At 47.4% G+C, this 16,204-nt stretch overlaps 1 protein-coding gene across 3 annotated transcripts in view; it reads right to left on the bottom strand.

The window, feature by feature from the left end:
* Positions 1 to 4,995, bottom strand: part of MEN1 (menin 1) — a 117,040-nt gene extending 112,045 nt beyond the window's left edge. Inside the window, exons 1-2 of one of the 3 annotated variants that reach the window (XM_085625927.1) lie at positions 4,825 to 4,964; positions 4,258 to 4,316 (exon numbers count right to left, since the gene is read on the bottom strand). The gene's annotated coding sequence lies outside the window, so the exon portion shown is untranslated. Of the gene's footprint in view, positions 1 to 4,257; positions 4,317 to 4,776 lie in introns of all 3 variants that reach the window. The other 2 variants (XM_085625925.1, XM_085625926.1) reach the window with 2 other exon arrangements.
* Between the last annotated feature and the right edge of the window lie 11,209 nt (positions 4,996 to 16,204).

Below are 16,204 nucleotides of genomic sequence, written 5' to 3'. Positions count from 1 at the left end.
TATTATATAAATCTGCAGGGAAAGCGCTGTAGGTAATTCTCAAGGAAGAAGGCACTCTTGATAGGTTTCTTGGGCTAATGCTCTTCCCATAGCTACTTCCGACACCCCCGGCCACATTAGCAGGGAGTTACAGCTGCAGAGTTTGGGCAGCTAATGTGTTCGTTTGGTCTGCTTAGGTGTTGGTTTCGGGGATTGTGAGCTCACATCAGAGTGGCAAGTTACAGGATTGACGCCAACCCTCACCCCTCGGGGAGTGACACGGGGAGGGCCGGACAATGCCGTCACCCGCCCTCAGCCACCAGGTTCGACAATGGCCGATGGGCTGGCCGCATTTACATGTTAATCCAGACAAGCATCTGGCAGGCCGCTTTGAAATGCCCAATTTGTCTACGACTGCCTGTGAAGTACGCCTCTTATCAGGCACGGGAGATTCATGGCTGTTTTTTCACGGCTATTAGCTGCGAGTTCGCTTTAATGCGGATACATTTTAATTGTATTAACTGGAGTTGCCAAGTGTCTGCCTTATTAAAGTTTGAGCTATTGGCATTGCTAAATAATGCAACACCAATACCTCAAACTTTAAAAATGCGAGACCTATTGCATTGCAAATTCTTGTTTTAAATGTCGTTTGATGCATTCTTTTATGGCTGATAGCCAACCGAATAAAGATATTTTGACTGACAGACCCTAACAATTCCAAGAGTCAAAGATTAGGAGAAAGAAGGCTTCAGTGAATCTTGTCATTTCTGCTTGTCCCCGTTCATCCTGGTTTTCTCACTTTAATTTAATTTCGAATGGTTTAGATTGGAAATTTCAAACTCTACCATCGCTCACCGGTTCCCACTCTTTTCTCTGAGAGTCTTGAACCGCCTTCGCTTGTCAGCTTGGAGAATGAGAGGGTAGAGCTTCAGGATAGGGTTTAACTGGGAATTTAGCCATCACAGTTAAGTCTTCTAGAAGGCCTTCTATTCTTTGTGTGTATTCCCACCACTGGTCTTGGTTTCAAAGAAGGTTTAAGAATAGAGATGCTGATCCAATTTCAGAGCAAGAACTTAAGGTTTAATTGTTTTTAAAGGAAGGTTTTGGCCTTGTTCTAGCAGCTGCAATCCTTAGACTAGAATGATTTACTATACAGGCAAGTAGAGAAAACACAGGGGAAAGTGGATACCGTTGAACCTTATGCCTTGTATTTACTAAAGTGTATCTCCCATATTCTTCATTGGACTTTAGTTCCTTGTTGGGATTTATTGTTGTATTAAAAGTACTGCAGCTCTGCCTTCCATTAAGATCTGGATATGTTCCTTGTGGTTGGTGTTGCGTCTGACGTGAAAGGGGCGGGGCTGCAGTCCAGCTGGTAATGGTCTAGTCTCCGTTTCTAGCGGACCCCTTCCGACTGCATTATCTGCACCTGCAGCTTTCAACTAGTGACCGGACCCGCCCGCGGAGAGGGAATGGAAGCGCAGCCTGCCCTGCAGTGCTAGCCGTGCCGCTTCGCAGGAGTTAACAAGCGGTGGCAAGAGACGCGGGCAGTAAAAGCACTAGGCTGCGGCACCACACACCGCTCGGAGGGTGCGGCTTGAGCGCGCCAAGGTGTCTGCTGCTGCCACCTGCCCCCTACAGCAGCAAAAGCAGTGGGGAAAGCAAGGACCCACTTAAATCAGTCACCCCTGTTAGGGATGGGGGGGGCGAGTAGAGAGGACTGTGGCTGCTTGATGTTCGACGTCCAAAGGCTGCAGCCCAGTCCCATTGGCAGTAAAGAGTGGCGATTCTTGTTCACTGTGAATATGGTCTTTGAGTTACAGTTATAACATCACCATAGGTATAAGCTCCACAGACCCTGCCTTTGCATACATATCCTATATGTGGGTATTTTCAGTCAGTATCTGTTACAGCAATTGACTCCTTGTGTGATCCTGGACAACACTGTACTACTCTTTCTGTGCACGGTACGTTTTCTACCCAGTCCTTGCTCAAGTCCCTGACTGTGTTCCAGACATAGTTCCGGACAGTCCGTGACAGTGTGGGGTAGATTGGGTTACACTAGTGTTCAGTGGAGTGGGGCGAGTCGATAGGCGTTGGTTAGTGTCTTACAGTGGAGGTGCATAGAGTGGAGTGGCACGTCAGAGTGGTGTGGTGTAGTGTGGGTTCTGCAAAGTGTGGTAGCCCACTGCCACACTTTCAATTGTTGACCATTACATGTGCACCAGAATACGGTTTTACTGCATACAACCGATAATGTGTGCAAATGTTTATCAACTGCTGTCGGTGTGTTTTGATCGTATTCAAATATTTGTTTCTACCGCACTTCAGAATTACAAAAAAAAAAAAAGCTTCATTTGTACTCATTGATATATTCTGAAACATCTTTTGTCATGTTACAAAAAAAAAAAAAAAACACCACGCTCTCCTCTTACATGGGTACTCCGCAGGACTGTCACAAATTCTCTCACTTTGAAGTGAGAAAATGGAAAATAAACCCCAAGCTCCTTGGAAGAGAAACCCTTATATTTGACCTGTCTTCGAAGGCACAGTAAGTGTGGCAAGATGAGAACAAGATTTTAAGGCCGGTTTACAGAAAGCAAATCTGTGAAAGAATACAGTTAAACAAGTTTTGAGCAACAGGAGAGGTGAACTAGACAGCCTAAAGCAAATAAAGCTAGCAAATAGAAAGCCAGAAAATGTGAGTTACAAACCACAAAGCAGATGGTAAGCAACAGAAAATGTCTTTAGTAAACCAGACAGATGTGCTGTCTGGTAGGCTTTGACCTCAAAGGGAGCTTCATTAAGTAGATTAAATAAAAACTAGAAAGGAAGACTGAAACATGGTAGGAAAAACAAAATTGTGATAAAAAGATGGTGAAACAATAGAAATTGAGAGGGAAGACTGGCAAAGTATAAGATGAGAAGAGAGAATAGAGATTCAAGAGAGGAAAAAAAGGTGATAGAATGAGTTTCAAGCATCATTTCTTATAAAGGTCATCCAACCCAGGTGTCTTTATGTCTGGCGATTTCACTAAAATTATATATCCAATATATTTAAATTGCAAGGACGTTCAGCCAGACCTCTTCTTCCACTGGTCTGTTGTGTCATTTACATTTTTGTCCCACCCACTGCAGCATACAGTGGCCAAAGGGTCAGCTCAATCAAGCCAATTACTAACTTCACTGTAACATCATTCTTTCCTTTCATGAGAAACACATTGTGGGATAACGTAGTTCCTTCAGTGTCATCAACTGTTATAGCAAGTGTGCCATCTGAGAGGAAAAAAAAATCTTTGCTTTTAGCTTTTTTTTTTTTTTTTTTTTTTACACCGACAAGAACCCTGCAGCTTCTGCTGACAGCGTTTTGCAAAAGACATGATGATGCAAAACTAGCACTGACAAAGCCAGAAGGCTGACGGCCAACTATTTGCTTCGCCAGGTCCGGTTTCACACTGTATTCTGTACCTACAGTCCCAGGTTTTATAATCTGATAAACATGACTTCAAAGCAGAATGCAAAAAATAACTCACCTGCGCTACTCAAACTCAGGTTTGGTTCAGAAACAACCATGTAGGAGGGAGGCCAAAATATTCTAACACTGTTTTTAACCACTTTGACATCTACATATATGTTTTTACTGAACATATGATGGCAAACATTGACATTTGAAATACTTGATAGAGTTGTGGATATCCAAACAGCTGTGTGGTTAACTTTGCGAAAAGGGGAGCACGGGCTGCAGGAACAGCAGAGACGTTATGATTGACACCACGGTGCCCCTTACCACAGCACAGGCAAGACTGAAAATCAGCGTCTCCAAGGCAAAGAGTAGGATTATAGTCGAAATGTGCGATTTAGAAGAAAATTAGTCCAATAAAGTGTGCCATTCAAAGCTTCCCAAGAATCAAGGTACCAGTGGTAGGTGAGATGAATGGAGAGAGGGACACTATTATTGCCACCACGTTTGTATCACTGGTGGTCCCGTAATGTTAAAAATGGCACGATCCCTGTAGACTGAAAGAGCAATGAATGAAGAATAGCTTTGCAAACAACACAGCCTACGTGAGGTGATAGACAGGCAGCCTAAAATCGTGGTAGATAGACGTGCCCTAGAAAAAGCCACACAACTGCCTCCATTGTAAAAACCATACAGACAAGGATCGCCAAAAATGCAGGTTATACTAAATAAACAGAGCTCAGATGAGTATGCGTCATACCCGCAGGAACTACCAGATAACCTCGAAAAGATCTGGCGTTATGGCCAGAGGTACTTACGTCTTTGGAACGGAGGAACCTATTGTGAAGCGCTCTGACACCTCCGGATAAAGTCGGCGCTATATAAAAACGCATAAAATAAATAAATGGATTAAATTAAAAAAAAACTCGGCGTCCACTCAACATACTATGATCTGCAAATCACGTAAGCTTCCCGTGCGTAAAGGAAAAACAAATGTGACCCTGTGTAATATAATGAATGTCCTTGTACACGCGCTTCAATCCCTTCGGGTTAAGTTCTGCTCCAAAACTGAAAAAAAAACCCTCGTCCTATTAGAGACTAAACAAAACATATCCTCTTGCTGTCAGAGGCTAGCAGTCTCAGATAGGACGATGGTATGTTTTTTACAGTTTTATGGAGCAGAACTTGACACGAAGGGATCGGATGTCAATTAACATACAAACCAGAAACGCCAAAACGTAAAAGATACAACAGGCATTATTAACTATCAGCAAAAAGATAAACTACAAGTCAGGTGTTGTTGATGAACATTAGGAGCACAGAAATGGAATGCATACATTTCGGAGTACGATCCGAGCCCCCGATTTCGCTGACCACGCTTTTACCTCGAAGCAATTCGTAAACATGGGCTGAATGCGAGATCTTCAAGTTGTTAGTTGCATTTGAAAAGGGGAAAGAAAAGCAATCATTCTCCTATTTCTTCGATCCTCGCCTGTTCCTGAAAATGTCGGCACAGGCAGTGACGTTACTTCCTGGGTGACGTCCTTTCCGGTACCACCGGATGTTCGCGTCAAAGTTCTTTAGAAACGGGCTAAAACGCATGCGTCCTGTAGGCCACTTATACATTGGTGGTCCAGCTGTTGCCTGCACGTACACAATGCAGCTGCATAAAATCTAGATTTTTTTAGTAAGGTTTAAAACCAGCGCTCCGATCTAGTTTGTACAATTCCATTTTTTTCAGCAAAAGTAATATTATTTTTTCTTACACTTAAAAATGCCCGTAATGGAAGTTAATCGAAGAATGTATTTTCTCGATGTTTAGATCTCTGCAGGAGTTTCCTTGTGTTGTAATGTATATATTTGGATGTGCAAGAACAGGGGAATGGGTGCAAAACAGGAAATGTAAAAAAAAAAAAATGTAAGAGCAAATGCAACGGTACATTATTATACGTGCGCCCTAATGGGGTGTTTATGCTTAACATTTTAGAAAAAAGAAAGTGAGAGATTTTCGAAAAAAATGGGGGAATGTATTTTCCCCATTGACTTCTATTTATTGTCAATGTAAGTTTAAAATCGGGTGCAAACATTGTTTGACATAATATGAAATAGGGTTTCGTGAAAATTGTGTTTTCAACCAGTGTTATTTCTCATGCACAATTTCCTCCAGGTAGTACCTGGAGAACTTGTGCTGGCAAAACAGTGAAAGATGAGAATGCCGTTTGGTAAAACATATAACAATTTCCACAGGGCATTTTTAGGTCTCGCGTGGCGTGGCAGCGCATGCGCTGCTTGCCTCGCAAGATTTATTGTTGACAAGGACCTTCAGTAGAGGGCTTTAATCCCGCCCCTCGTCCATTGGCTGGCATTACCGTTTATGCTAAACGGTGGCCTGCTATTGGAAATTAGGGTTTTCTGTAGACGCCCTTTGGCCTCAGAGCCGGACTCGGTGGCCTGCATTGCGTCTGTCGCAAAGCACTTTCTTATCTTAAGGAGCCATGTGTTTCTAACACATGGCCCCATAAAGACAAGAGATCGAGGCTTGTTTTTGTCAGGGCCGGGCCTATGGATTTCTTTCAGGCAACAAGTGCAGAGTGAGTGAGAAAATGAGTGTGTGTGGGGCCGTATGTATGAGGAATATTAGTGTAAAGAATATAATAATAATTGTATGTCATGATAATAATAAAAATACCTACAGCGGATGTCAATCAATCAATCAATCATTGGCATTTTTAAAGCGTGCTACTCACCCGAAGGGTCTCAAGGCGCTGGGGGGGAGGGGGTTATTGCTCGTACAGCCAGGTCTTGAGCTGCCTTCTGAAGGAGAGGTGGTCCTGTGTTAAGCGGAGATGGCTGAGGAGAGAGTTCCAGGTCTTCGTTGCGAGGTAGGAAAAAGATTTGCCTCTGGCGGTGGCTTTGCGGATGTGGGGGACGGCTGCCAGGGCTTGTCCGGTCGATCGCAGGGTGCGGGTGGGTATGTAGAAGGAGACGCGGTGGTTGATGAGTTTGGGTCCTTGGTTGTGAAGGGCTTTGTGTGCGTGGGTGAGGAGTCTGAACGTGATCCTCTTGCTGACTGGGAGCCAGTGAAGCTTTTCCAGGTGTCCGGAGATGTGGTGGTGGCTCGGAACGTCCAGGATGAGGCGTGCGGGGGCGTTCTGGATTCGTTGGAGTTTCTTCTGTAGTTTGATCGTGGTGCCGGCGTAGAGGGTGTTGCCGTAGTCCAGGTGGCTGGTGATGAGGGCGTGGGTGACGGTCTTCCTTGTGTCGGTGGGGATCCAGTGGAAGATCTTGCGGAGCATGCGAAGGGTGTTGAAGCATGCTGATGTGACTGCGTTGACTTGTCTGGTCATGGAGAGGGAGGAGTCCAGGATGAAGCCCAGGTTGCAGGCGTGGTCGGTGGGTTGGGGACTGCTGCCTAGGGCGGGGGGCCACCAGGAGTCGTCCCATGCGGTGGGAGTAGGGCCTAGGATGAGGACTTCCGTCTTGTCGGTGTTGAGTTTAAGCCGGCTGTCCGTCATCCAGTCCGCTACTTCCTTCATTCCTTCGTGTAGTCTGGTTCTAGCAGAGGAAGGGTCGTTGGTGAGGTAGAGGATGAGTTGGGTGTCGTCTGCGTAGGAGATGAGGTTGAGTCCGTGTTTGCGTGCGATGTTTGCCAGGGGCGTCATGTAGATGTTGAAGAGGGTAGGGCTGAGGGAGGATCCTTGTGGGACGCCGCAGATGACCTTGGTCGCTGTTGATCTGAAGGGGGGGAGGCGGACTCTCTGAGTTCTTCCGGCGAGGAACGAGATGATCCAGTCCAAGGCCTTGCCTCGGATGCCGGCGTTGTTGAGGCGCTGTATCAGGGTGCGGTGGCATACCGTGTCGAAGGCTGCGGAGAGGTCAAGGAGTATGAGGGCCACGGTCTCTCCCTTGTCGGTCAGGGATCTGATGTCGTCCGTGGCTGCGAGGAGGGCGGTCTCGGTGCTGTGGTTGGCCCTGAAACCGAACTGCGAAGGGTCGAGTGATTCGTTGGTTTCGAGGAAGGTAGTCAGTTGAGTTTTGACGGTTTTCTCAATAACCTTTGCTGGGAACGGGAGGAGAGAGATGGGTCGGAAGTTCTTGAGGTCTGTGGGGTCTGCTGTCGGCTTCTTGAGGAGGGCGTTGAGTTCGGCATGTTTCCAGCTCTCGGGGAAGGTGGCGGTGGTGAAGGATGTGTTGATGACGTCTCGGAGATGGGGGGCGATGATGTTGTCGGCTTTGTTCAAGATGTGGTGGGGTCATGGGTCGGCGGGTGATCCTGAGTGGATGGAGTTCATCGTGCGGGTGGTTTCCTCGGTGGTGATCGGGTTCCAGGCGTGGATGGTGGTACTGTGGGGGGGTGGGTTCTGGTGGTGGGTTCGCGTTTGTTGTGGTGAAGCTGTTGTAGATGTCGGTGATTTTGTGGTGGAAGAAGGCTGCGAGGGAGTCGCAGAGGTCTTGTGAGGGGGTGATGGCGTTGTTTTCGGCGTCGGGGTTGGAGAGTTCTCTGACGATGCCGAAACGTTCTTTGCTGTTGTGGGAGTTGTTGTCAAGTCTGTCTTTGAAGGTAAGATTTTCTTGCGGCGCGGAGGAGTTGGTGGTGTTTCCGGGTGCCGTTTTTGAGGGCTGACATGTTTTTGTCGGTCTGGTCGAGGCGCCAGGTTTTCTCGAAGCTGCAGCATCGTTTTTTGGAGTCCTTGAGGGTGGAGTTAAACCAGGAGCTTCTTTTGTTGTTGGCTCAGTTCGCTCGGGTCTTCAGGGGAGCCAGGATGTTAGCGCAGTCGGAGATCCAGCTCGTGAGGTTGTTGGCTGCTTCGTTGGGGTCTGAGGTGCTGGTGGGCGGGTTCTGGGAGAGAGCTGATGTGAGTTGGTTGGCGGTGATTCGGTTCCATTGTCTTCTCGGTGGTTGTTGAGCGTGGTGGTGGGTTGTGGTTTTCCTGTAGCTGAAGTGGACGCAGCTGTGGTCCGTCCAGGAGAGTTTGGTGCTGTGGTTGAAGGAGATGTGTTTGCTGGAGGAGAAGATGGGGTCGAGCGTGTGTCCGGCGTAGTGGGTGGGGGTGTTGACCAGTTGCTTGAGTCCGAGGTTGGAGAGGTTGTCCAGTAGGGTGGTGGTGTTGTTGTAGTTCTCCAGGTGGAAGTTGAGGTCTCCCAGGAGGATGTAGTCGGCGGAGGGGAGGGCGTGTGGGCTGACGAAGTCTGCGATGTCTTCGCTGAAATTGGTGCGTGGTCCGGGGGGTCTGTAGATGAGGGTTCCTCTGAGGGTGGTTTTGGGGTCGCTGTGGATTTGGAAGTGGAGGTGTTCAGCGTCGGGGAGTGTGTGGTCGGTGTTGGTTGTGATGCGGATGGAGCTCTTGTGGACGATGGCGATGCCGCCTCCGGTGCGGTTGGTGCGGTCTTTCCTGATGATTTTGTATCCGTCAGGGATGGCTATGGCGATGTCGGGTGCCGAGGAGGGGTTCGTCCAGGTCTCAGTGGGGAAGGCGATGTCCGGGGCTGTTGAGTCGATGAGGTTCCACAGTTCGATGGCGTGTCTGTGGACGGATCGCGTGTTGATCAGGATGCACTCGAGGTTGTGTCCGGGGGTGTTGTTCTTGTGGGGTGCGGTGGAGGTCTGTAGGCAGGTGAATCGGCAGTTGCGGCAGGTAAAAAGACCGTGGGTGCATCTCAGGGTGGTGCGGCAGCAGCCCGGTGCTCTGCCGGGGTTGAGTTTGGTCAGGGCGGCGGTGTCGTAGGTCAGGCGTGGGAGGTGTAGGTCGCGGGGGCCAGGGGTCATGGCGCTGGGCGCGTTCCAGGCGCGGACGGGCGCAGACGGGCTTGCCTTAGGCGTGCCTTCGGCGCGCCAGCGGCACGCCCGCTGCGCACGTTCTCTGCGCGGTCTGTAATACATGTAATACATGTAGCTCTGTGTCGCCTAATTCGTAAAGCGCTTTGTTTGCCGCTGAATAGAAGACTGGGCGCTGTATAAAATGATCTAGCATAACAAGACACAGGATTCCTTGGGGCCACGAAGCTCTGGTGGGGCGGTTTGAAGACGGTGTTACTAGCCCCAGGTGGGTCGTGGACTTTGAGGTCTCCGCACTGGCCCTAGTCACACGCCTCGCGTGCAGTGGGACAGAATCACTTCGTTGCGATTGGTGATCGGTTCAGGCACAATATAATATCAACGTGTTTAGTTGACTGACATAATTTACATTAAACACGTTTTGTAAGTTTAAGTAAGACTCTCAAACATATTTGCGAATTCAATATTTTAAAAATTTTAAATTAGCTTATAACTAAACCATCCTGTTTATTATTTAAGACACGGTTCGAATACTAAGTACTTTGCATTTATGTATTAAACATTAGAATAAAAGAGGAAACACAGCAAACTCAGCTACCTAATGTCTGCGAGTGTATAAACACCTGTTGAGTGTTGCTCTGTATTTGTCTGTTTAGGTGAATAACTACATTTAAGGGGTCGGCGTTTTGTTCGCGTTTGTAAACATATAGCGTATACACACCTTAAAAGATATTCGATTCATTCATGGTTTTATCAACGCCCACGTTTAACCTCACCCCATACATCCCCAGAACCTGGGCAGGTGGAATAACCTGCCGGAGACCGCTTTAGTGGAAATTCTGTTTTATTAAGGTTCAAGTACAAGAGGAGTAAAGGGTGCTGGCATCCTCTCTAAGGCTCTGTGGCTCACCGCCTGTACATTCTAAAATTCCATAATAAATATACATTCTGAATGATGTAGTGACATTCCACACATATGTTCTACACTGTTAAAGAACTAGATTACTACACATCCTCTTTATGAATGATAAAAGAAACAAACAACAACTAAAACTACATGCTACACTAAAAAAAAATATGTTTACATGAACATATCCAATAAATGAATTAATTGCAGTCCTGGAGGTGTTTTTCCTTTGCCTTGGTTGCTGTACTCTGAACTATTCCCGGGCGGCGGTGAGGAAAACGCGGATGCCCTGGACTATTATTGTTTCTTCACGGAGCTATTCCGGGCGGCGGCATGAATCCGCGGAAGCTCTAACTTTGTACTTGGTTAGTTTCACAACACATTTTGGAAGCAGTTAGAAACCGCAGACGCCTACAATTATTTCTGGGAACAAATTTGAGTTACTGATCAGCGGTGAGGAAACGCCTAACACAGCCTAAAACGCCTAAGACGCCTAACACGCTTAACAGCGGTGAGGAAACACTTAACACAGCTCAGTTTACAGGAATAGCTGGGATTCCTCATTTCTTTTTCTTTTACTATTTTCCGAGACTTTGATCATTTACTCCAAGTGGTGCCCATTTAAAAGAACCGGTGAGCAAGGCGAGATAAGTGACCAGGGGGTGTTCAAGCACCTGGCTCATTAGGAGACTGATGGGCGAAGAAAGAGAATACACTCCACCACACAGGATGTGAAATCTGAGCGTTCCGGAGCGGGTGCTAGGAGTTTGAGTTTGAGCTCGAGAACTGTCAGCAAAACATACCAGGCGTGAGCATTTCTGGCTGGAGAGGCGCTGCTCCGGGGGGGACGTTGCTGCCGGTGCCAGGGGGAGAGAGGTACCGAGTGCGGAGGAATTGCCGCCGCCGGCCTGCCCGGGAGCCTCGGGACGCTGTGTCTGCTTCTCCGCTGACATTGAGGACGGGAGGAGCGGCGCTGGGATTGGACCCAGTGCCTAGCAACCAATCAACCAGGGGATCGTCGGCTGTGACCCAGGGGCCAGGAAGAACGGAGGTTCGGAGTGTCCCGGGGGGCCCCCACTAGTTGGCAGAGTTGGGGGCGGGGAGTGCGAGTTTGGGGGAGAGCACAGCATAGCGCTATGTGCACAAATGCTTAGGGACCTTGTGGCCCTTGTGGAGGAGCCCCTTACTCCCCGGTTACGTGAAATCTGACTTCTTCATAGCTTAGAGGTAGCGCGGACCACAATAGAGCAATAGAGCAATCCAGGCTACACGCACCTAGGTAGAGGGTTACATCTGTGCTGGCGTACACTCGAGCCTGGTGATAAGGGGAGTCTGCCAGTACCGGAGGGAGTGTAATCTTTCTGTGAAGTGTGGTGACGATTCCATCAAGTTGGGACAGCGCTACCGGTCATATTAACTCTGCTGTTGTGCTAACAGTCACTTCCACACGCAAGAAACAGGCTCTCAATCGTACTGAGCCCACAAGCGACCCTATTTTTAGGTATATAGAAAACGCTTTTTGTACGTCTAAGGCCACTATTACAAGTGAACTGTCTGTGAGAAGATAGACAACATTACAAGAGAGACATTGATTTTTGAAGTAACTTTATTGATATGTTGGTTATTATTGGGGCAGTCGCATTATAACAAAAGTGGAAAATTACTACAGCCAAGGGGAGAAAGTTGTTATCAGGAGGGTCTATTGCGGGTACAATTGACCAATTCTTAACCAGGGCATCTTCTGTGCTGGAACACGAAATTGAAATGACAGAAAAGAGGCCATCTATGGAACCGATTTTTGATAAGCGGTCATCTATGGGCAGGCTGGCCCTGGTGTCCTCACCTGTGCCTCAGATAGCAGTTGATACTGTGCCCTTTGGTCACACAGGTGAGGGCAACCAGCCATCAAAAGTAGTTGGCAGCTTGTCAGGTCCCCTAGCTTCTGTGGACTTGGTAGTAGCTGGTTCAGCCATCCGCCCACTAAATCACGAGCTTCCAGGAGCAACTAGAACGAGCTTGCTAACTCGGTCCGCATCTAGTTCTAAACGGGGGACTATTCATCAGGTACCAGACCTAGCAGTCAAAAGAAAGCGTGGTGGAGCCACACTGAAGAATAAAAAGCAAAAATCCAGAAATGTGGCAATTTGGGGACAAATCCGATAATAGGAACAGTAGTTGAACTTGATACACCCCAGCTAACTGCACATGGGTCTTCGACTTTATTAAGTTCTGGCGACATCCTCTCCACTGAGTCCAGGGAAGACTTTTGGGCTAAACTGGAACACATATTTACTGAGACCTGTCTTCCTATTTATGATAGACTGAACTCAATAGAACATAGACTTCTACACCTTGAATCATTGCTTAAAGCTGCACAGGCACAGGCAGAGGGTGGTTTGCGGGCTGAAGTTGGTAACAGTAATATAGAGGGGTTGCCTAGGACAACGAATGCAGCTCGCCACCATGTAACCCCGCCGGCCACAAATGTTTTAGCGGATTTATCTGCCCCAACTGTTTTACCCGATGAACACCCAAATCAACCTAGTGATATTGTTGTGCTTAATGATCCAGCAAATCCTAGAAATGCGGTGGGTGGAGGGGACACAGGGACAGCAAGATATGATCGACTAGCAAACATGGCTAAGACCTCTGATGTACTGACGAGTGTGTTGCCATGTATAGATCTCCCTCCTGCATCTATACCTTATGTGGTGGTTTAGCAGGGGTTCCTGTCCTAAGCCAGGGAAAAAAGGAGGACTACAGTGAGCTTAAAAATAAGTGTATTCACTGGCTAAATTACAACAGGCCTCTCCCAAACCAGGTTTCTAGTGAAATTCTCTTTGCTAGACGTGTGTACTGGGTGGGGCTTCGGACAAAAAATATACTGTGTTGTAATTAATTTCAGGAATAGAAGGGCCGTCGAGCACATCTGCAATTGGGTGACAGATAGCTCAGCAACACAAATAAAATCTTTTCCCCTAACTTACTTCTATCCGGCTACACCTACCAACCTACACACTGATTCTACTAGAAGAAGGCAGCCTTGGGGGGTTAGTGAAAATCCGGGCTTTAACTTTCAGCCAGGATATCCTAATTGGAAGGGATCCCAAAATTGTCCTCCGACACTGGCTATGTTCCATCACAATAATAGATTTAGCATTTTGGATCAGGTAGATTGACGTTCGAGGTGTAGTCCACCCCCACTTGCCAAAGTTGATATTATGAGTTTTTTAGCATCTAGGGAGGGTCCTGTAATGAAATGTAGTATTTTTCAATATGGTCATTTGGGTGGAGAGAGAATTTTTGCGGTACCTAGAGGTAACGGCAGGGCGGGTAATAATAGCAAGCACGTTGGTGCCCCATCTCCAGTAACACAGGAGGGTGTAAGTAGCATAGCTACGAGAGGGGCTCGAGACGGAGCACCGAGGGAGAAGGGGCCCGACTTGGGGATAGTTGCACATGGACGATTTACTACCTGGGGCAGTTAGCTGTAGTAGGACATACAAGAATTTTAAAGCAGGGGAGGTAAACAGTAACATCAAAATTCTCTCCTGGAATTTGGCAGGGATCAAGAACAAATATACCAGCCACAATGAGGGGTAGGGGCAGACCATCAGGGGGGCTAAGCATCTGGGTGGGCACGCACCTGGGTGCTAAAGCAGAGCAGCTGCCAACAAATTCCCATGATATACAATGTGTCCTCCTATCCCTCCCAGCCAACAAACAAATAGCCCTAATTAAGATCTATTCTAGGCCAATTCAGAGTGGGCAAGAGTCTAGAGTCATTGAACAATTGAGAGACTACATACTGACTCTTGACCCAGAGAACATTTTAATAATAGGGGGCGATTTTAATTGACAGTTTGAGCCTCTTAGTAATGTGAGCCTAGATGACTCAGATAGTGAGAACCAGTACTGGAACATCCCGGAACCCCTGATCCCACCTGTTAGAGCGTGGACGCCGTTGGTCCTCCAAATAAATTCATTTATTTTTTATTTTTCCCTGAGGGCTTGTAATGGGAGATTAAAATCGGATAGACCCGGCTTACCAACATTCAACAGAGAAGGGCAAACCTCGACCATAGATTACATTTTGGTGGAATCCAGATTTTGGGATAGGGTCCAGGACTTTCAGATTTACCAGCGGAAAGACAGTGACCACAATGCTCTGGATATGACACTTAAGCCAGGGAGTTGGGGCCTGTCTAACTACTCAGTAGCGCCCACTCTAGTTCAACAACCTCTCCTGCTACATAACAACAGGCGGAGAGTAAAATGGCCCTACATATTGAGTTCCCCAAATAAGTTAGCACACATATACCAGCAGGTTGTGCCGTATCTTAGGGAAATGGCTGGGGTTGGGCCATTGGGCACTCAAGTAGGGCTGGATGCTAGGCCGGTGGAAATACACAACCATCTGACTTCCAAGATGCTTGGGGTGTTCTACCCGGAAGTAAGCATTAAAGAAAAACCAGTCCTATCTCATCCCTGGTACAATGCCTCCTGCCGCAAAACGAAAAGGGATTTATTAGAAGCTATAAAGGTCAAGGACAAGCCGAGGATAAAGGAACTTCGGTTGCAGTACAAGCAGGCTATTCAATTTGAGAAGAAGGCCTGGGAAGCAAATAAATGGGAAGACCTGAGAACTGCTCTCCAGCATAAGGATTTGAAATCCTTCTGGGCAATAGTTAGTGACGGCGGATTAGCGATAGTACCAAATATAGCACCAGCAGTATGGGAAGCCCATTTTGGAACCTTGTATGCTCAGTCGGGCATTGACGATTTAGCACCTTCAACTTTTGGCCCCCTTCATGAGTATCGATTGGGGGGGGGGGGGTACAGGAGATCACTATTGTTGAAGTTGAATCTGCTATCGCCAAGCTATTACCTAACAAAGCGCCCGGTCTTGACAAGCTCCCAGGGGACCTATTTCAGTCAGAACCAAAAATATGGGCCCCTTATCTCTGTGTCTTGTTTAATTCCATCTTAATGGGATCGGATCCGCCAGAATCCTGGCGTGGCGCAGAGATAGTTGCTATTCATAAGAAAGACTGCCCCCTACTACCGTCCAAGTACAGGCCCATTAGCCTGATAGATATCACCCAGAAGCTGATGGGACGAATAATCCTGGAAAGAGTCCAGGCCTGGGTTGAGGAAAATAAGATCCTGAGTACTCTTCAGGCCGGCTTTAGGATGAGCACGTCAACTATTGACCAGATCTTCAGACTCCAGGTCCTGTATTGGAAAACAGTGAGTGTGGAGGGTGGCAGCCTCTACCTCATTTTTGTGGACCTGAGGTCTGCATTTGATCTGGTCCCTAGGGGAAAACCGTGGAGTGTACTTTGAGATCTTGGCATCCCAATATACCTCCTGGATGTTTTAATAAGGCTCCACACAGAAACCTATGCCCAAGTCAGATGCGGGAAGCATGGAGAATTGTGTGCTCGCTTCCCGGTAAAAAAGGGGGTGCGCCAGGGGTGCGTCCTGGCCCCTACCCTTTTTAGTTTATATATAAATGGCCTTATAGACCATTTATTAGGTACAAAAGATATTGATGCTCCAAGGTTAGTTACAGGCCGGGTACCCGCATTGATGTTCGCGGACGACACCTTGTTGTTGTCCAAGACATCAATGGGTATCCAACGTACCTTGGATGGCTTCGCCGATTTCTGTGCATCAAGAGGTCTGGAGATAAATCTATCTAAAACTAAATTTATGATTTTTAACCCACCCAGGCAGACCCGCCCAAATCCAGTATTGGACGGCATACCTTTGGAACGAGTAAAAACCTTTGAGTATTTGGGCATCATCCTTGCGGAACATCTGGAATGGGATGCCCTAGTAGCAAAGGCTGCTTTAAAATTGACATAAATGGTGGGTGGGATTTTGAAAATGCACAGAGTATCTGTGTACAAGCCTGCAGCTCCAGTTATAGAAATTTATAAAGTACAGGCTAGAGCGGCTTCTATGTACGGGGCGGAGCTTTGGGGGCATTTTAGGCCCACAAGCCTTACAAGGGTGGAGCACTCATTTATGAGGAATTTGTTGGGATTGCCAGTTAGCACCCTGTTAGTACCTCTTC

This window comes from Triturus cristatus, chromosome 9, assembly GCF_964204655.1.
Source record: "Triturus cristatus chromosome 9, aTriCri1.1, whole genome shotgun sequence".
NCBI classification, from domain to species: Eukaryota; Metazoa; Chordata; class Amphibia; order Caudata; family Salamandridae; genus Triturus; species Triturus cristatus.
Note: the sequence above shows the minus strand (reverse complement) of the source record. Positions and strands in the feature narration are given on the sequence as shown.